We start from the raw sequence: 21033 nt of genomic DNA, 5'->3' as shown, positions 1-21033 counted from the left end.
TATCAGAAAGAGACATCATTTTGCAAATACAATGTCACCTTAAAATTCTATTGCATAGAGGAAGAAGTAGCAAGTCTATAAATCTAGTGTTGGAGTCCCATTTCCGATTATTCTCAATAAGAACTGGAAAACTAGGAGTCAACAAAAAAGGAAAAATGTTCAAGTAGATCAGAATCAGCCTGGCAAGAGAAGTGATCGTGGAAGGAGATTTTTGTATAATTAAATGTCAGTTTGCATTTTGAAATATTGCCTACTGCCTCCCACTCAATCACCAAGTGAGATGAGAGGGAATATTCTCTATGCAAACCTGAAACTGACAGCAGCACTTGTTGGTTTCTCTGTGAAGGATGAGCTATAGGTCAGAAGGATCAGAGCAGATCATTTTCCCAAGGCAATAAAATTTTGCCAAAAAATTAAGTTAGACATTATAATTTCCCCCTATAAGAAAAGCAAATAAACAACAGACAAAAATGAAGCCATATAGACTTCTGGAATTTTAGAACAGGGATGAATTTTAGAGGTCGTCCAGTTTATTCTCCTCCTTTTACAGAAGAAGAATTTGATGCCCAGGTAGACAAGTGATTTCTTAACTATCAAGTGACTGACAGAGCTGACACTTTCTTCCACACGATGCTGGGGCGTTGGTTAGGCTGAGAAGCGGGTGAGTGGGACAATTGGGAATAGTACCGGTCTCCTGTTCCCTTTAGGCAAATGGCTTAGAAGTCTCTAGAACTGATGTTGTAGGACTAGAAAGTGGAAAGATATCCTTGGATAAATGCTCAGGACCAGCTGAACACATGTTTCTTAGCATTCTAAGAAACTCTTTACTTCTTTCTTTTCCATTCTACCACTAGATAAATGCAAATTTACTGAATCAGAGTCTAAAGAGGTGGAGCTGGGACATATGGATTTTGGTAAAATCTCCCTGAGTGTTTCTCTTGTGTGTCTCTATTAAACACAACTGTACTGGAGGTTCTTTTCATTCTGACAAAGAGGTCTACATCAGTCAATAACAACTGAATGTGAAATAATTTAGAGATAGGTTCAGAAAGAAGCATAGGAGACCTAGAAAAGCAATTTATGAGAAGGCAAAAGAGGGAAATTCTTGCAAAGCAAATATAGTCTCTTTTCAATCTTGTCCAGTCACTGTAAGGATGGGAGGAGCTTAGATCCATAGTTAACAGCTTTCCAGGGAATTTTCTTTCTTTCTCTCCTCATAACCAGACTAAGCTCTTGAATGCCCCTCTTGGAGCTACTCGAGAATCTTTTATGAGCCTGTTGTCATGGGACATAATACCTCATTATTCATCATCACAGAGTAGTTTCAAAACAAAAATTATTTTTGGGCGCCTGGGTGGCTCATTCGTTAAACATCTGCCTTCGGCTCAGGTCATGGTGTCAGGCTCCTGGGATGGAGCCCCACATCGGGCTCCCTGCTCCCCGGGAAGCCTGCTCTCCCTCTCCCACTGCTTGTGTTCCTGCTCTCGCTATCTCTCTCTCTGTCAAATAAATAAAATCTTTAAAAAAATTGTTTTTTAATCTTTTTTCTAATCTTAGATGTAGAGAGTTGAGTTAATTACTCTCCTCAAGTCATGGCATGTTAACACTCATCGCTGGTTTGTGAGAGGCTCCATTTATGTATGTATGTATGTATGTATGTATGTATGTATTTTCCATTATTCCCATTTCTTCTCCTCTTATCCCCAAATAGTCAAGCATTCTTGTGTGTTTGGCATGAGTCCTTTTAAAATTACTCCAATATACTATGAATGTGTTTACTACTTTAGTATTCTTTACATTCTTCATCTGGGTCATAGTTGGGGGGATATACTTCATGAACATTTTATAGAGTAAATTTATCAGTTTTGCTTAGTGACAACAAATAAATTTGGTTTTCTTTATTTTTCCAGTTTTTTCCTATAATAGAATTAAGTCAGAGTCAGTCATTTCCTTTGGGGGGGGAGTAAAAAAATAAATACTTTAAATGTCATTAAATGGAACATCAGAAGCAGTGCAGATATTTGGCAAAGAACAGTTTTTAAGATCAATTTTAAAAGGACAAAGACCATTTAAAAGAAAATCAATATGGAAAGAGCAGGTAGAAGAGGCAATAAATAAAAAATTCAACAAAATCAAGATACTTGTCATCAGACTCTTAGTCTGCACATCCCTTTTCTGGGTCATCTTTGTCTGCCTTCTCTATTTCATATCAGTTCCAGCTAGCAGTGAACATGGAGGTTCCTCTTTCATTTGAAACCTGGAGGGTTGTTCTTCCCCCAAGAGCATCAGGACACTGATTTTCAATAAGGCATTTTATTCTTTTCTCTCTGGGACGTTTCTGATTTTGACTTATAATCAAAATCTGACAATCACAATTGTTTTGATATTTGAGTCCTTGTGGCTTGTTCTCATCATTGTCTTTTATATACCTGACCTTCTTTTCAGTAATTGGGTCATCTTCTGCCTGTGGTACCTTTGAGATTAATTTGTCCAACAGGACTTGTGGGGTCATTGCCTGGCAGCCATATCACACCCACTGAAGCGGTCAGCTTCAAATCTTGACCTGGTAAATTCTTAAGGGAGCTTTGGGAATTGCTATCTTCTTCTCACATTATTCTTAAGTACAGTACACTTACTGTGTGCTTTGACCCAATAGAATACAATCCCTTGTCTATATCTATCTTTGTTCCCTATTAGTGTCAATACCTTGTAATAGGGTAACTACAAGGGGGAGATAAGAACCTGCCTAAGGACCAGTTAAAATTACCCATAGAAGGTACTGACTTCAAAGCTACTGATGTCTCCATATTAACTGTTACCTAAGTGCATTGTTATGTCTGTGTGTACATTAGAGTGTTGCATTTTCAGTTATTCCAGACTGAGTTTTAAAATATTGTAACAGAAGAAAAGAATGAAAATCACATTACTGTTAAAAATTATACTTTCTGATGTGAAAAAGTAATCATCAGGCCTGGAATCCTTATAGGAAAGTTGATATTCTATTACTGAATATTCACAGATGTTACAACTTCATATGTACTGTACAACTAATATAACTTCTTTGACTTTTGAAAGAACAGATGATAAATGATACCTAAGCTTGGTTCCAGAGAATTAATTATAGTGCCATTCCTTTATCTAACAGTTGCTCAGAGTTCCACAGCAATCTGGCTTTCAGCTTCAGAATGGTGATATAGATAAATCTCTAATAGCCACATTTTGTAGATGAAGTAAAGAGAGAAGTTGACTGGAAAAACTAGATTGAGATTATTTACTCAATGTGTGTTCTGCTCCTCTAGAGTCAGAGCCCAAAAAAGGAAAGCTGGATGGACCTGTCCTCCTGACTCTGATAAGATTATACTGGAATGGTCTCCAAGATATAGTCCCTTTCAGTAAGTTGAGGAGGAGAATGGTTATCACCCTGACCTTTAAGACTTTTGCCTTTTGACTTTATATTGACTTTATAAGTGATTAATCTACTACCTTTAATATATTTTTACCTTTACCAATGAGATGTATACTTTCATGTGTTTTCTTGTTACTAATTCATGCCCCTTCTTTTCAGCTTAAAGAAGTCCTTTTAACCTTTCTTTTAAGGCCAGTTTAGTGGTGATGAACTCCTTTCGTTTTTGCTTATCTAGAAAACTCTTCTCTCCTTCAGTTCTGAATAACTTTACTGGATGGAATATTTTTGATTAGATATTTTTTTTTCTTTCAGCCCTTTGAATATATCATGCTACTCTCTTCTGGCCTGCAAAGTTTCTGCTGAAAAAGCTGCTTAGAGTCTTAAGGAGAGTCCCTTGTATGTAACAAGCTGTTGTTTTTTTTTTTTTTCTTGTTACTTTTAAGATTCTCTTCTTGTCTTTAACTTGTTTTAATTATAGTGTGTTTGGATTTGTTTTATTTGAAACTCTGTGGGCCTCCCAGATCTGGATATCTGTTTCTTTTCCCAGGTTAGGGAAGTTTCTTCAGATAAGTTTTCTGCCTCTTTTTCTCTCTCTCCTTCTTCTTCTGGGACTCTTATAATGCAAATGTTAGTCAGTTTGATGTTGTCTGATAAGTCCCTTAAGCTAATTTTACTTATTTTTGTTCTTTTTTCTTCTTGCTGCCCTGATGGGTAAGTTCCTCTGCTCTGTCTTTGAGTTCACTGATCCTTTCTTCTGCTTCTCCTAGTCTCCTGCTGAAACCCTTTAATGTATTTTTCAGTTTAATTACTGTATTCTTTGATTCCATTTTTTCCGCTTGGAACTTTCCTATATTTTCTGTCCCTTTGTTGAAGTTCTCCTGAATTTAGTGAGCATCTTTATGGCCATTATTTAGAATTCTTTATCAGGTGAGATATTTATCTCTACTTCATTAATTTTTTTCTTCTGATGTTTTTATCTTGTTCTTTTGTTTAGATCATATTCCTCTGTTTCTTCATTTTGCTTGACATTCTGTGTTGGTTTCTGTGCATTAGATAAGACAGCCACTTCTTCCAGGCTTGAAGTAGAAGTTTTGTGTAGATGAACTTTATTACTCAACCCTGTCCTAGCTTCTTGTCGTCTCTTAAACTTTTTTGATTGTCCAAACAGCCTATTTTATTTTTAATTGCTCCCATTAGTTGAGGGTAAAGCCCCCTATTAAAGGTGTTCACAGCACTGTTTCTTTTCTTTAGAACACTTGTTACAGTTACATTTGATTCATATCAGGGGGAAAAATTGACATCTTGTTCATCAAATTGCAGGTAAATATAATCAATTTAAGAGTTCATTAATGGCATTTATGTATTTGAGCTCTTATCAAGTATGTATTGTCTAACCAGAACTCTGTGAAAACAAATGTGCATTTAAAAAGACTAGAAATAAACAAAATATGAGGGGCGCCTGGGTGGCTCAGTTGGTTAAGCAGCTGCCTTCGGCTCAGGTCATGGTCCTGGAGTCCCGGGATCGAGCTCCGCATCAGGCTTCCCGCTCGGCAGGAAGCCTGCTTCTCCCTCTCCTTCTGCCCCTCTCTCCACTTGTGCTCTCCCTCTTTCTCACTCTCACTCTCTCTCAAATAAATAAATAAAATCTTAAAAAAAGAAATAAAATGTCATTAACTTTGAATGGTGGGAACATGGAGAATTTTCCTCCAATATTTCTCTGCTCTTTGTAGTTCTCAAAATTTCTAGAATAATACATTATTTTAATAATGATTAAAAAAATCTAATAAATGTAAAAATGTATCTAGATGGTATATAAAGAGACTATGACTGGAAATAAAACTAGACTCTGTAATGTGGTCTCTTTAACTATAATTTTCCATGTAGCAAAAGCCAAAAAAATACTATTCTTGTTTGTAAACCTCTTAAAATTATCTGAGAATTCGGTGAACTGAGATCTGTCCTTGATGGATGGATCTAGCTTGTATGGAGCCATCTACTAAACTGCTGCGTTTTCTTCCATGCCTGGGAAGACACAATGGCCGGTACCTCAAGGAGCCAGGGGAGCTTGTTCTTGCTTCACACAAAGACTCAGCTGTTGACTGCTGGAGTGGCTCCACGGCTTGCTCAGGATAGTGTCCAAGGTTGCACTCCTGCCCTGGCAATGCTGTAGGAAGAACAGGGCTGCAACATCTGCCCTTGCCTAGGTCTTCATGATTTGAAGCTTTCTTCCCTGTGTTCTGCTACTCTTTTAGGCAGGGCAGAGGGCAAATGGAATCCAGGCTTCCTCCCTACAAAAAAGACTGCATAGCCCAGTCAATAAGCATTGCTCTCTCATAACTAGAGGTATACCTCATGTACCTTTTGATACAACTCTGGAAGCCAAGTATTATAGTCAATAATAGCCTAAAGGTAAAACCTAATACATTAGTAAAAATAACTTTTGAGATATGGAAACAGAAAATATTATCATATTATGAGTTTAAGTATTATTTAATTATTTCCCTTTGAGGTAATAATTTTGAGGTAGCAAAGCTAGCCTTTTGCTTTTACTTCATTCTCAGAAGATGAGGAGAATTCCTAAATGGGATTTTCTTTTTTGTAGAAAGGTTCATGTCTTAATGGAATTAAAGAAATAAAAACTAAATATACTGCTTCAAGGTTATTTGTGTAATACCATGAAAGCTAGTACACCACAGAATTCTACAGAAATTAGAATTCTAATCTGATTTCTATCTCAACATTATTAAACTGTTTATAAATATTTGTACCTCAAAATAAGCATATGTTTCCTCTATAGCTCTATGGCTAGTGCTAGGTTTAGCTGTCAATCAATTTCTCTATATAACTAAATGAAAATTTTTCGTATTTTTTTAATCTAAAATTGACAGCTTTCATAATTAACATTGATGATGGCAACATTTTGTTCTTGTGATAAGAAACATACATTTTTCCTTCTACTGAGAATCTCAATGTATTAATAAGCATATAAGATATTTTCAACCCTTGTATTATCTGAAATGCACATATATATTTGAAATTTATATTCTGACAGAATAAAATATATTTCTTGTTACTGTTATTGACATTGTTGTACTGTTTGTATATGATGGTAATTTGGACCACTCAGAAGATCAAAGGTGCCAGAAAAGACACTGATCTTAGACATTTGACTATTTAGCCTTCTTAAGGTCAAGATTTAAAATCTATAATAATGAATTAGAATAAAACAACCTTGTTTTATTTACATTTAGGTAATTCAAATGTCCTACCCTATTTACCTATCACATTACCTAATTCAAAATAGTTCAAATCTCTACCCTACTCGATGCAAGAATTTCAATATTTTACCAACTTGCCCTTCTTACATACTTTTTTTTGAATCCCTAAGATATCCTAGGCCAGTAGTTATTCAACATCTTAAGTAACTGCCTGGTTCTAGGCCACTGCACTTTTTTTTTTCTTTGCCAGTCCCTAATATCCTTCCTCACTGTGCTGCATCTACCATGTATGGCTTTACCCCAGGTGCCATTCCAGACACTTGCATAATTCCCCACAGTAGTAGAAAGATCAGCTGTGATATTTGCATGATTTCACTAATAGCTTTGGGTTTTAAAAAATAAAAAGGAAGTACAAGTGGAGAATCACACAGTTGTTATTAGATACAGAGGTTCTCTGAATTCATAGACCAAAGGCCTCCATAAGCATTCTCTATTATGCAGTCTTCTCTGTCCAGTCTCAGGCCTATCTATCTGATTCAGGGATCAGTTTACCTCCTAACAGAGGGAATGTCTGGAACAAACCTCTCATACCTGGATCACGGGTCCCTTGTTCCTCGGGCACCAGAGATAATGACAGGTTCATCCGTTTCTGTGTCTACATCCTGCCCCTGTCAATCTTTTGGTAAGACTGATAGTGGAAAAGTCTCTTCCTTTTGTGGTAATCCTATACCCATCCAGAGAGGTGTGGTCTTTCTTTAGCTCCAAAGATAATTCAGAACACATCAGTACCTTCCCCAAAGTTGGGTTTATTAATCTAGAATGACCCCAAATATAGGGCTTATACAGGAAAGTCCAATTTGAGCTTCAGCAATCCCAGGCCTTTCTTCTTTCTAAGGTAAGATGCATTCATGTCCTTCCTGTGGCTTCCAGTTACTGATCTCTGGTGGTTTTTTGCTTGAGCAACACATTCATCTAGTATCTGACCAAAACTTTCAGGGACAATACAATTTAAATCCACTTACAGGAAAGAAATACTTTGTGAAAGAAAAGATAATTTGCAGAGATGCAGCTGTGCCACAGTGAAGACAACCTTTTATATGATTATGAAAAGCAGATTAAGATCTTTGGAGCCATATTATCTCCAGAGTCTCCATTATAGAGTAGAGTCCATGCTTTACCTACACATCTTCACATAATCAAAAGATCAAAAGAACTTCCAGGATGTTTTCTCCAAAACAAAGGAGTAGTATGCCCCAAAACTGAATTCAGATCTTTCTCTCAAAGGAAACAAACTGCAGGAAGCATTTAAATGTCAGGTTTTCTTATTCAGTAATTAGTGTCAAAATCTCTTAGGATTCACATTAGGCCAGAGAACCCCATTACAGTCTGTTTCACTAGCACTCACCAAAGTGCCAGTAGGTGATCAGAAAAAAAAAAAAAATCCAAGATTGATGAACTGTCTAGTGAAATCGAATACTAAATAGTAAATTCAATCCAGTGTAATAAAACTAACATGCTGTAGAAGTATACTGAGTACTTTGGAAACTGTTATGCAAAGAATTCTCCACAGTCACTCTCACAAACAATGAGCAATGGAATGATTGCTTCTTCTGGTTTATTTTAAGCTTTTTATTTTATTCATTTCTTTATTTTATTCATTCCTTTGGCCACCATAGGGCCAAAGATAGTGTGTTATATATAGTCAATGTTTAATAAATAATTGCCTAGTTGAATTGAACTAATTATGGCCTCCCTTATCTGGATCCTATTATGAAATAAATACTGAAATATTCCACAAAATGACCAGACTGTACTGCTGGCCTCTTAATTTTCCCTGAAACTCTGTATTTGGGGGAAGAGTGTTGTTTGTAATCTGGTGCCCAAGAACTCAGCTGTTTACCGCCCTTTAAAATAGGAGTTTTAGAATCAGTGTCATAGAGTCCTGAGTCTTCCCCATTTGTGTGTTTTTATCTTGCCTAACCCTTTCCTCTATACCCAGTGCTCCATTCTCTGCAAAAGTTGAGGAGCGAGCAGAGGTCATACGGATGTTGGCACAAGTGTGCTCATGTTAGTTTGTGACTTACCCCCCAGGAGAATTTGAACTTTAAATTTTGTTTTCAGTTAAGGAATGAAGAAATTTGCCCTAAATAATTGGGATTTTAGTTTGCAAATGAGTGGTTGTATTTTTTTTCCTTTTGGGAGTGCCTGGTTACTACTGTTTTTGAAATCTCAAGATGCAAACAGCTGTGTACTCAGCCCACCTGTAAGCTGAAATTATTGGAAAACATTTACCTTGGTTACTGTGTTCACAACCCATGCTACACACCACACATACAAACAATGCATTCATTCATCAAATATTTATTGAGTGCCTACTTTAGACTAAACACAGTCTTAGATGCTAGGGTTACAAAGACTAACAAAGCCCAGTTCTTAACTTCAAGGAGCTTGAAATCTAGCAAGGAAGAAAAATGCAGACTTTTCCACAGCATTTATCACACTCGGTTATAATTTCCTGTTTTCTGTATTTCTCATTAGACTACAGAGTCCCTTCAGGTTTGGATCTCATCCACCCTGTTCGCTATTGTTTCCCTAGCATCAAGTCCTCGGCCTAGATAGTCAGTCAATTTGAGGGCACAACTAAAATTGTGTAAATATAATAAAACCATATAAATAATTAAAATGGTACTATAAGGGTTGGGATCCAGGCTTGCTATGCAAAGACAATGCTTCAGGAGTGCAGTGGTAGAAGAGACCCTGGCAAAAGGAGCATCATGAGGACTTCAAGAAAAATGAGGAGTGAGGAGAGGACCAGGTTCGATTTGGCAATTAGGAAGTGTTTATAGTGACTTTTCAAAGAGAAGGACTAAATTTGGGAAAGGGTTATGATCCAGGTTGTTATAGGTTGGGAATGAATGAGAATTGGATGAAATTGATTGACTTGAGTTGGAAAATGAGGTAATTAATCCATGGGGTGGGGCAGAGTCTTTCATACTTACACAGAAGTGAGGAAATCTCCCATGTTCTCTATCTGCAGTGGCAACTTTGTGTAAAGGAATGTATTCTCCACATGCATAATGGAGATGTCTTTACCTCTGAATCAGTTTCCTGATTTATCATAATTATTATAATAAATTTTCTATTTATCATAAAAAACAATTGGATAACTACACAGGTCAGAGCCAGGCCTAAGAGAAAGTCAGATATAAAAGTTTCCTGATGTATCACATCTTGGTCATTTAAAAGTCACTCCTTTAGATAGTCATTGACTATCCTATCAGTTCTTTTCCTCAAAAGTAGCAACTCAAGGACCAACTTTCTCATTCCTTGATCTGTTCCAAAATATCTTATTCTTTCATGGATGTTAAATGATTGGCCATCTAATCTGTTAAAATCATACAAACAGAGCATAGAATACCTGAACTGGTTCTGGCTTCTCTTACCCTCCAATAAGTTTGCATGGCATTCCAAAGCAGAATGCTGCCCACTGCTCAGTTCAAAACTGGATACCCCTGAAGGTCCTTTTGCCCTATGTAAGTGAAACATGTAATTTAAGATAGTCTGATTTAAAAAAAAACCTTTAAAATAGAAAGTGAGATTTTTCTTTCTTCTTCCACTTAAACTCACAGTTACCTTCCCCTTAGCCAGAAAATTGACATTATAAATATCACTGCCACACATATTATAAAGCCTAGAAATTATATCATCTCAGGCCAAAAGTGAATGTTGAGATTCTGATATCTTGCCTCTCTACCACATCTAAGTCTTTTTCTCAAGACTTCGGAATGAAATATATTCTGGTTGAAAGTGGCTCTTAACAGGAGCTGCAGATATTTTTCCCAAGAGGGGAAAAGTGTGAAGCCAGAACTAGGGCTAACAAATCGGGACATGGAGGACAGACTGCACCCTATCTGCTAGGCAATGCATCCTTCCAGGAGTGGCCCATGAATGTGGTGTTGGAGGCTTGGGGGATCATCTGTAAGTGAGAATAACTCTGGGAGAAAGTAAAATAGGGATAAAGATTATGAAAGATGCTGGTATTCTGAAGAAGTTTACAGGAGAATTCTAAAATGGCCATTCATTTCATTTTAAAGGTTTCTTTCTTACTAGTTAAAATATGTATATTTAAATAAGTCTAAACCATAATGTATTTCTAAGACAAATGGCAATCAGAAAGTCACAGGTAAGCTGGTTTTATCCTTTATAAGATAATACAAGGAAGTCATTTTTTAGATTTCACATTTAAAATGGAACATTGTGATGTAGGTCTTATTTCTGTGAAACACCATATGTTAATTGACAACAAGGGCAAGGCCAGCCACCTCCAAGTTGGGTTAAATTTTCAGATGAAAGTGTCATCAGTCCTTAGCTGAGTTAAGGATTTTGTTTACTGGGGTTGAAATATAACACTTAGATTTCAATGATTCATTGAGTTGGTATCTGACCTAGCCTTGCAAGGTTAGAAATGATTGGTTTTCCTTATGTTTTACAATGTATTAGTTTTCTAGATAGGGCATAATATATTAACGATGAGCTCATTTTAAAATTATTTCTCTCTATCAGTTCAGTTAATTCTTATGATAAATTTTAATATTTTGAGAGGACACAAAATATAGTATGTTTGAACATAACTGGTATATGTCACTGATATTTTTTAAGGTTTTATGAGAAAAATGGCTTTGTGATACCATAATGTTTTAGATTTAGGGAATACAAGCAAAAATATTGATGTTTATGCAGTTAAATCACATTTTAATTATGACTGAATTATTTTCTGCAACTCAGCTATGGGAAATGCTTAAACCTGACTTATGTATAATTTGAATAAATTTAAAAATAAATTTTGTGAAATAGAGTTCCTTAAAATGGTGACATCAGGATAAAATATTTATGGGACAAATAGGTTTTACATATCAAAATTAGCAATTTTCTTTTTTTTAAGGTTTTATTTATTGAGAGAGAGAGAGAGAGAGAGAGAGAGAGAGGAAGCATGAGCAGGGGGATGGGGGGAGGGAGAAACAGGCTTCCCACTGAGCAGGGAGCCCGACACGGTGCTCGATCCTAGAACCCCAGGATCATGACCTGAGCCAAAGGCAGATGCTTAACCGACCAGGCCACCCAGGCACCCCAAAATTAGTAATATTCTAACAACTCACTGAAGGTTAGGATTTAGCCTACAGTATAATGCACAATGGCTCTTTGCCATAGGGTGTATGGGTATAAATAAGTTCTTTTTGGCACACTGTATACACAGACTCAACTTCTATCTTTATGGTCATACCCTGTGCTATAACTCATTTTCTGATTTTTAAATATTCAACAGGTGAACACTCCAAATATGGACTAGTCTGTAGATGCTTCTTCCTTTTCATACAGCTCTAAGTCAACTTGAATCAACAGAACTACTCAAAGCCAATGTCCTTCCACCTCTTGAGTTATCCCCATAGGCAAGAATCCTCATAAAAGCCATAATCCTTTCTTTATTTGAATTCTTCATCCCTCACGGCACAGTATTGTTCACCTCAGCCAATTCTTTCTCATGCATACTCCTTTTCCCTTAGTTTTTACCCAATTATTACATGAATATCCTCTTCTTTCTTCTATGAGATTGTCTTTTTAGTTGAGAAGCAAAAGCATTGCCATAATCACACTGATAAGTATGTGCGAGATAATAGAAAATATATTTGGTCTCTGTCCCCAGTTTCTGGTACAGAGCTTATCCTAAAACCCTTATAATTTCCTTAGTGATAAGAACACTAGGAACATCTTTTGTTCTGATATTTGGTCTTTGACCCTGGTTCCTGACACAGGACTCCTGAAACCCTTGTAATTTCCTGAGTGATAGGAGTATCTTTTTGTCCCAATGAGGCAACTCTGGGTGGGCTTCTGGGTGGTTCTTGCATAAGGGCTGACCACCAAGCCATGATTAGGAGCTTGGACTTTTCAGCCCTACCCTTGATTCTCTTGAAAAGGAGAGGGACTGAAAATAGAGTAAATGATCAATCATGCCAACTTGATGAAACTTCCATAAAATCCCAAAAGAACAGTGTTCAGAGAGCTTCTAGGTTCATGAACATGTGGAGGTACTGGGAGAGTGGTGCACCCAGAGAGTCATGGAAGCCCCAAGCCCTTCCCACATACCTTCCCCTATGCATCTCTTCTCTTTGGATGTTCATCTCTATTCTTTATTATATCCTTTTACTAATAAACCGGGGAATAATTAGTAAACTGTTTCCTGTGTTCTATAGCCATGCTAGCAAATTAATCGAACCCAAGGAGGGGATTGTTGGAACCTCCATTATAGAGCAGGTTGGTCAGAAGCACAGGTGAAAGGCTGGTCTTGGGAGATGTCGTGTGTGTGTGTGTGTGTGTGTGTGTGTGTGTGTGTGTGTGTGTGTTGGGGAGACAGTCTTGTGGGATTGAGCCCTTAACCTGTGGGATCTGATGCAATCTCTGGGTACATAGTGTCAAAATTGAGTTATGCTGAAGAACACCCAGCTCGTGTCAGAGAGGATTGCTTGGCTTGGGGAAAAAACTTCCATACATTTGGTGACCAGAAGGGTCAGGAGTGAAGTGTTCTGTGTGACTGATAAAGTGACTTTCCTCCTTAGGAAGGAAAAAATCTGAGTTTTTCTAATAAAGTATAAAAATGCTGGTAATGGGGGGGCGGAGCAAGATGGCGGAGGAGTAGGAGACCTGGATTTCGCCTGGTCTCAGGAATTCAGCTGAATAGGGATCAAACCATTCTGAACACCTACGAATTCAACAGGAGATCGAAGATAAGAAGAGTAACAACACTCTGAACAGAAAAGCGACCACTTTCTGGAAGGTAGGACGGGCGGAGAAGTGAATCCGAGGCGATATTCGGGAGGATAGACGGCGGGGGAGGGGGCCTCCGTCGGCCACTTCTGGCAAGTGCTAGAGCCGCGGAGCACAAAATCGGACCTTTTAGAAGCCGTCTCTGCTGAGGGACGTTGCTCCAGTGGCTAAGCGGGGGTGGAACCCTCGCGGGACAGTGTGGTCTCAGGACCCTCGGGGTCACAGAAAGACCGGGGGTGCCTGAGTGCAGCAGAGCTCCCAGGTATCGGAGTGGGGAAGCCGGCTGCAGAGACGGAGCTGAGGCGCGGGCTCTCAGCTCGGGGTTGCCATAAACTGTGATCCGCGGCCCAGTCGGGCCACTGCTCCTCCAGCAGGGACCCAACAAGCGGCAGAGCCGGGGAGACTCCCCTTCCTCCCCTGGGAGGAGTGGCGCGGAAGCGCACTGCAGGGATCTGCTGGGTTTGGAGACTCCACACGGGGTCGGGTGCCAGACATAGAAATGCTCAATCACAGGCCGGGTGAGCACGGAGTGCGGCCGGAGATCGGGGAGACGAGTGACTGCTTTTCTCTGGGGGCACACTGAGGAGCGGGGCCCTGAGTTCTCAGTTCCTCTGGGCAGAGATTGGGAGGCCACCATTTTCACCCTGGTCCTCCAAAGCTGTACTGAGAGCTTGCAGGGAACAAAAGCTCATGAGAGCAAACCTGAGCAGCTTGCTTAGCCCGGACTCACAAGGGCGGGGCAATTCCGCCTCCGGCAAAGACATTTGGGAACCACGGCAACAGGCCCCTCCCCCAGAAGATCAGCACGAACAGCCAGCAAGCCAAGACCAAGTTTACTGATCAAGGAGAACGGGAGAAGTCCAGCGCTAGGGGAATACTGCACATAGAATTCATGGCTTTTTTACCATAATTCATTAGTTTTTCAAAGTTAATTTTTTTAACTTTTTTTTTAATTTTTCTTTTTCCCTTTTTCAAACAACATCTTATCCCTTTTTTAAAAAAAACCATTTTTTATTTTTCATTTTTAGAGTCATATTTTTATCCCTTCATAGTAGTTACCCTTATTTTTGGCATATATATATATAAGTTCTTCTCTCTTTAAAATTTTGAGATACAATTTCTTCTAACAGATCAAAATATACCCTCAATCACTAGTGTATGGCTTTGTTCTAGTCTCCTGCCTGATCACATTCTCTCCCTTTTTTTTTCTTTTTTCTTTTTCTTTTTAAATCTTCTTCTTTCTTTTAAAAAACAACTTATCTTATCAAGTCCTTTTATAAAATCTTTTATAATTTTCATCTTTACAGTCATCTGCCATCCCTTCATTGTATCAACCCTTATTTTGTACATATATAAGTCTTTCTTCCTTTAAAATTTTAGCAGGCACTTTCTTCTAACAGACCAAAACATGCCCAAAAGCTAGTGTGTGGCACTGATCTATGCACTAGCCTGATCATATTTGATCATATTCTGTTTTTGTTTTGTTTTATTCTGTTTTTGTTTGTTTTTATCTTTTTCTTTTTCCTTTTTTTTTTCTCTTCTTTCTTTCCCTTTCTTGTCCCCTGGTTTCAGGTCTTTTCTGATTTGTATAGAGTATATTTGCTGGAGACGTTGTTAACCTGTTAGCATTCTGTTCTCTCATTCATCTGTTCTCCTCTGGACAAAATGACAAGACAAAAAAAATCACGTCAGCAAAAAGAACAAGAGGTAGTACCGTCTGCCAGGGACCTACTCAATACTGACATTAGTACGATGTCGGACCTAGGGTTCAGAATCATGACTTTAAAGATACTAGCTGGGCTTGAAAAAAGTGTGGAAGTTATTAGAGAAATGCTTTCTGGAGAAATAAAAGAACTAAAATCTAACCAAGTCAAAATCTAAAAGGCTATTAATGAGGTGCAATCAAAAATGGGGGCACTAACTGCTAGGATAAATGAGGCAGAAGAAAGAATCAGCGATGTAGAAGACAAAATGATGGAAAATAAAGAGGCTGAGAAAAAGAGAGATAAACAACTACAGGATCACGAGGGCAGAATTCGAGAGATAAGCGATACGATAAGACGAAACAACATTAGAATAATTGGGATCCCAGAAGAAGAAGAAAGAGAGAGAGGGGCAGAAGGTATATTGGAGCAAATAATAGCAGAGAACTTCCCTAATGTGGGGAAGGAAACAGGCATTAAAATCCAGGAGGCACAGAGAACCCCTCTCAAAATCAATAAAAATAGGTCAACACCCTGACATCTAATAGTAAAACGTACAAGTCTCAGAGACAAAGAGAAAATCCTGAAAGCAGCTCGGGAGAAGAGATATGTAACCTACAATGGTAGAAACATTAGATTCGCAATAGACCTATCCACAGAGACCTGGCAGGCCAGAAAGGACTGGCATGATATCTTCAGAGCACTAAACGAGAAAAATATGCAGCCAAGAATACTATATCCAGCTAGGCTATCATTGAAAATAGAAGGAGAGATAAAAAGCTTCCAGGACAAACAAAAGCTAAAGGAATTTGCGAACACAAAACCAGCCCTACAAGAAATATTGAAAGAGGTCCTCTAAGCAAAAAGAGAGCCTAAAAGCAGCATAGATCAGAAAGGAACACAGACAATATACAGTAACAGTCACCTTACAGGCAATACAATGGTACTACATTCATACCTTTCAATAGTTACCCTGAATGTAAATGGGCTAAATGCCCCAATCAAAAGACACAGGCTATCAGATTGGATTAAAAAACAAGACCCATCAATATGCTGTCTGCAAGAGACTCATTTTAGACCCAAAGACACCCCCACATTGAAAGTGAGGGGGTGGAAAACCATTTACCATACTAATGGACACCAAAAGAAAGCTGGGGTGGCAATCCTTATATCAGACAAATTAGATTTTAAAACAAAAACTGTAATAAGAGATGAAGAAGAACACTATATCCTACTTAAAGGATCTATCCAACAAGAAGATCTAACAATTGTAAATATCTATGCCCCTAATGTGGGAGCAGCCAATTATATAAGGCAATTAATAACAAAAGCAAAGAAACACATTGACAGCAATACAATAATAGTGGGGGACTTTAACACCCCCCCTAACTGAAATGGACAGATCATCTAAGCAAAAGATCAACAAGGAAATAAAGACTTTAAATGACACACTGGACCAAATGGACTTTACAGACATATTCAGAACATTCCATCCCAAAGCAACAGAATACACATTCTTCTCTAGTGCCCATGGAACATTCTCGAGAATTGATCACATCCTAGGTCACAAATCAGGTCTCAACCAGTACCAAAAGATTGGGATCATTCCCTGCATATTTTCAGACCACATTGCTTTGAAACTAGAACTCAATCACAAGAGGAAAGTCAGAAAGAACTCAAATACATGGAGGCTAAAGAGCATGCTACTAAAGAATGAATGGGTCAACCAGGAAATTAAAGAAGAATTATAAAAATTCATGGAAACCAATGAAAATGAAAACACAACTGTTCAAAATCTTTGGGATACAGCAAAGGCAGTCCTGAGAGGAAAGTATATAGCAATACAAGCCTTTCTCAAGAAACAAGAAAGGTCTCAAATACACAACCTAACCCTACACCTAAAGGAGCTGGAGAAAAAAACAGCAAATAAAGCCTAAACCCAGCAGGAGAAGAGAAATAATAAAGATCAGAGCAGAAATCAATGAAATAGAAACCAAAAGAACAGTAGAACAGATCAATGAAACTAGGAGCTGGTTCTTTGAAAGAATTAACAAGATTGATAAACCCCTGGCCAGACTTATCAAAAAGGAAAAGAGAAATGACCCAAATCAACAAAATCATGAATGAAAAAGGAGAGATCACAACCAACACCAAAGAAATACAAACAATTATAAGAACATATTATGAGCAACTCTATGCCAGCAAATTAGATAACCTGGAAGAAATGGGTGCATTCCTAGAGATGTATCAACTACCAAAATTGAACCAGGAAGAAATAGAAAACCTGAACAGACCTATAACCACTAAGGAAATTGAAGCAGTCATCAAAAATCTCCCAACAAACAAAAGCCCAGGGCTAGATGGCTTCCCAGGGGAATTCTATCAGACATTTAAAAAGAATTAATACCTATTCTCCTGAAACTGTTCCAAAAAATAGAAATGGAAGGAAAACTTCCAAACTCATTTTATGAGGTCACCATTACCTTGATCCCAAAACCAGACAAAGACCCCATCAAGGAGAATTACAGACCAATATCCTTGATGAACATGGATGCAAAAATTCTCACCAAAGTACTAGCCAATAGGATCCAACAGCACATTAAAAGGATTATTCACCATGACCAAGTGGGATTTATCCCTGGGCTGCAAGGCTGTGGCTCAACATCCACAAATCAATCAATGTGATACAATACATTGACAAAAGAAAGAACAAGAATCATATGATCCTCTCAATAGATGCAGAAAAAGCATTCGACAAAGTACAGCATCCTTTCTTGATCAAAACTCTTCAGAGTATAGGGATAGAGGGTATATACCTCAATATCATAAAAGCCATCTATGAAAAACCTACAGCGAATATCATTCTCAATGGGGAAAAGCTGAGAGCTTTTCCCCTAAGGTCAGGAATGCGGCAGGGATGTTCACTCTCACCACTGCTATTCAACATAGTATTAGAAGTCCTATCCACAGCAATCAGACAACAAAAAGAAATCAAAGGCATCCAAATCAGCAAAGAGGAAGTCAAACTCTCACTCTTTGCAGATGATATGATACTGTATGTGGAAAACCCAAAAGACTCCACCCCAAAACTGCTAGAACTCATACAGGAATTCAGTAAAGTAGCAAGATATAAAATCAATGCACAGAAATCAGTGGCATTCCTATACACCAACAACCAGACAGAAGAGAGACAAATCAAGGAGTCGATCCCATTTACAATTGCACCCAAAACCATAAGATACCTAGGAATAAATTTAACCAAAGAGGCAAAGGATCTGTACTCAGAAAACTATAAAATACTCATGAAAGAAATTGAAGAAGACACAAAGAAATGGAAAAACGTTCCATGCTCATGGATTGGAAGAACAAACATTGTGAAGATGTCAATGCTACCTAGAGCAATCTACACATTCAATGCAATCCCCATCAAAACACCATCCACCTTTTTCAAAGAAATGGAACAAATAATCCTAAAATTTGTATGGAACCAGAAGAGACCCTGAATAGCCAGAGGAATACTGAAAAAGAAAAGCAAAGCTGGCGGCATCACAATTCCGGACTTCCAGCTCTATTACAAAGCTGTCATCATCAAGACAGTATGGTACTGGCACAAAAACAGACACATAGATCAATGGAACAGAATAGAGAGCCCAGAAATGGACCCTCAACTCTATGGTCAACTCATCTTTGACAAAGCAGGAAAGAATGTCCAATGGAAAAAAGACAGTCTCTTCAACAAATGGTGTTGGGAAAATTGGACAGCCACATGCAGAAGAATGAAACTGGACCATTTCCTTACACCACACACAAAAATAGACTCCAAATGGTTGAAAGACCTAAACGTGAGGCAGGAGTCCATCAAAATCCTAAAGGAGAACACAGGCAGCAACCTCTTCGACCTCAGCCACAGCAACTTCTTCCTAGAAACATCGCCAAAGGCAAGGGAAGCCAGGGCAAAAATGAACTCTTGGGATTTCATCAAGATAAAAAGCTTTTGCACAGCAAAAGAAACAGTCCACAAAACCAAAAGACAAGCGACAGAATGGGAGAAAATATTTGCAAATGACATATCAGATAAAGGGCTAGTATCCAAAATCTATAAAGAACTTATCAAACACAACACCCAACGAACAAATAATCCAATCAAGAAATGGGCAGAAGACATGAACAGACATTTTTCCAAAGAAGACATCCAAATGGCCAACAGACACATGAAAAAGTGCTCAACATCGCTCGGCATCAGGGAAATCCAAATCAAAACCTCCATGAGATACCACCTTACACCCGTCAGAATGGCTAAAATTAACAAGTCAGGAAACGACAGATGTTGGCGGGGATGTGGAGAAAGGGGAACCCTCCTACACTGTTGGTGGGAATGCAAGCTGGTGCAACCCCTCTGGAAAACAGTATGGAGGTTCCTCAAACAGTTGAAAATAGAGCTACCATCCGATCCAGCAATTGCACTACTGGGTATTTACCACAAAGATACAAATGTAGGGATCCGAAGTGCTACGTGCACCCCAATGTTTATAGCAGCAATGTCCACAATAGCCAACCTGTGGACAGAGCCAAGATGTCCATCGACAGACGAGTGGATAAAGAAGATGTGGTATATATACACAGTGGAATATTATGCAGCCATCAAAAGGAATGAGAGCTTGCCATTTGCAACGACGTGGATGGAACTGGAGGGTGTTACGCTGAGTGAAATAAGTCAATCAGAGAAAGACATGTATCAGATGACCTCACTGATATGAGGAATTCTTAATCTCAGGAAACAAACTGAGTGTTGCTGAGTGGTGGGGGGGTTGGAGGGATGGGGTGGCTGGGTGATAGACATTGGGGAGGGTATGTGCTATGGTGTGCACTGTGAATTGTACAAGACTGATGGATCACGGATCTGTACTTCTGAAACAAATAATGCAACATATGTTAAAAAAAAAAAGAAGAAGAAGATAGCAGGAGGGGAAGAATGAACGGGAGTAAATTGGAGGGGGAGATGAACCATGAGAAACGATGGACTCTGAAAAACAAACTGAGGGTTCTAGAGGGGAGGGGGGTGGGGGGATGGGTCAGCCTGGTGATGGGTATTAAAGAGGGCACGTTCTGCGTGGAGCACTGGGTGTTATGCATAAACAATGAATCATGGAACACTACCTCAAAAACTAATGATGTAATGTATGGTGATTAACATAACAATAAAAAATTATTTAAAAAAGTGCCGGTAATAGTGGTATTAAATAAAATCTAAAAGTTACATATGTTAAAGTGGAACTGAGAAAATAAAAAGCCAAGGCCCTCTCCTTCACTCAAAATCTCCTTTAAAATCTTCCCTGAAGTTAAAATCAATCACTATGCCCTTATCTAACTAAGTGAAGGAAAAATCAGCACTTAAAAATAAAGAAAAATTATATCTTAGTCTGCTCTACTCTTTTTCCACTTTTTAATTCCTAGTTTACCATTTACTGTATTTCTTTTATTTTTTATTTCAGATGTTCTGCATTTCAACCTCATCAAAAATTAAATTGATATTTATGGGCTAATCTGGAAACCTAAATACAGTTTGTTTCAGTACAAGTATAAGAAAACATGTTCAAATTCCCATTGGCTGACTTATAAAGGGGCTTCTGGAACACAACTTAATGTAAGTTGCAGACATACTGTGTTTTAATCTTTGTTAATTCACCTCCTCCCTGGTTTAGGGCATAGGTCTATTGGCAGGTGTGCATGTATTATATATACCTTTGTGTGTATACCCTTTTTCACAATTCTGGGTTCATAACATTTATTCTTTCCTTCAATAGGTATTTAAATGCCTATTATGTAAACAGTACAATTCTAGGCCTAAGGGACATCCAGAAATGAGGTTACTGCCCTCATAGAGCTC

General features: G+C 38.3%; 1 protein-coding gene across 6 annotated transcripts in view; it reads left to right on the top strand.

Moving 5' to 3' along the window:
* Positions 1 to 21033, top strand: part of ZNF385B (zinc finger protein 385B) — a 399531-nt gene that overhangs the window by 75740 nt on the left and 302758 nt on the right. For 5 of the 6 annotated variants that reach the window (XM_027591068.2, XM_027591069.2, XM_027591067.2 and 2 more), the window contains one exon: positions 20639 to 20790. The exons of the other annotated variant lie outside the window; for it this stretch is intronic. The gene's annotated coding sequence lies outside the window, so the exon portion shown is untranslated. The remainder of the gene's footprint in view (positions 1 to 20638; positions 20791 to 21033) is intronic. 6 annotated transcript variants of the gene reach the window in all.

Source organism: Zalophus californianus, chromosome 3, assembly GCF_009762305.2.
Source record: "Zalophus californianus isolate mZalCal1 chromosome 3, mZalCal1.pri.v2, whole genome shotgun sequence".
Classification (NCBI taxonomy): domain Eukaryota; kingdom Metazoa; phylum Chordata; class Mammalia; order Carnivora; family Otariidae; genus Zalophus; species Zalophus californianus.
This window is presented reverse-complemented; position numbering and strand designations above follow the sequence as displayed.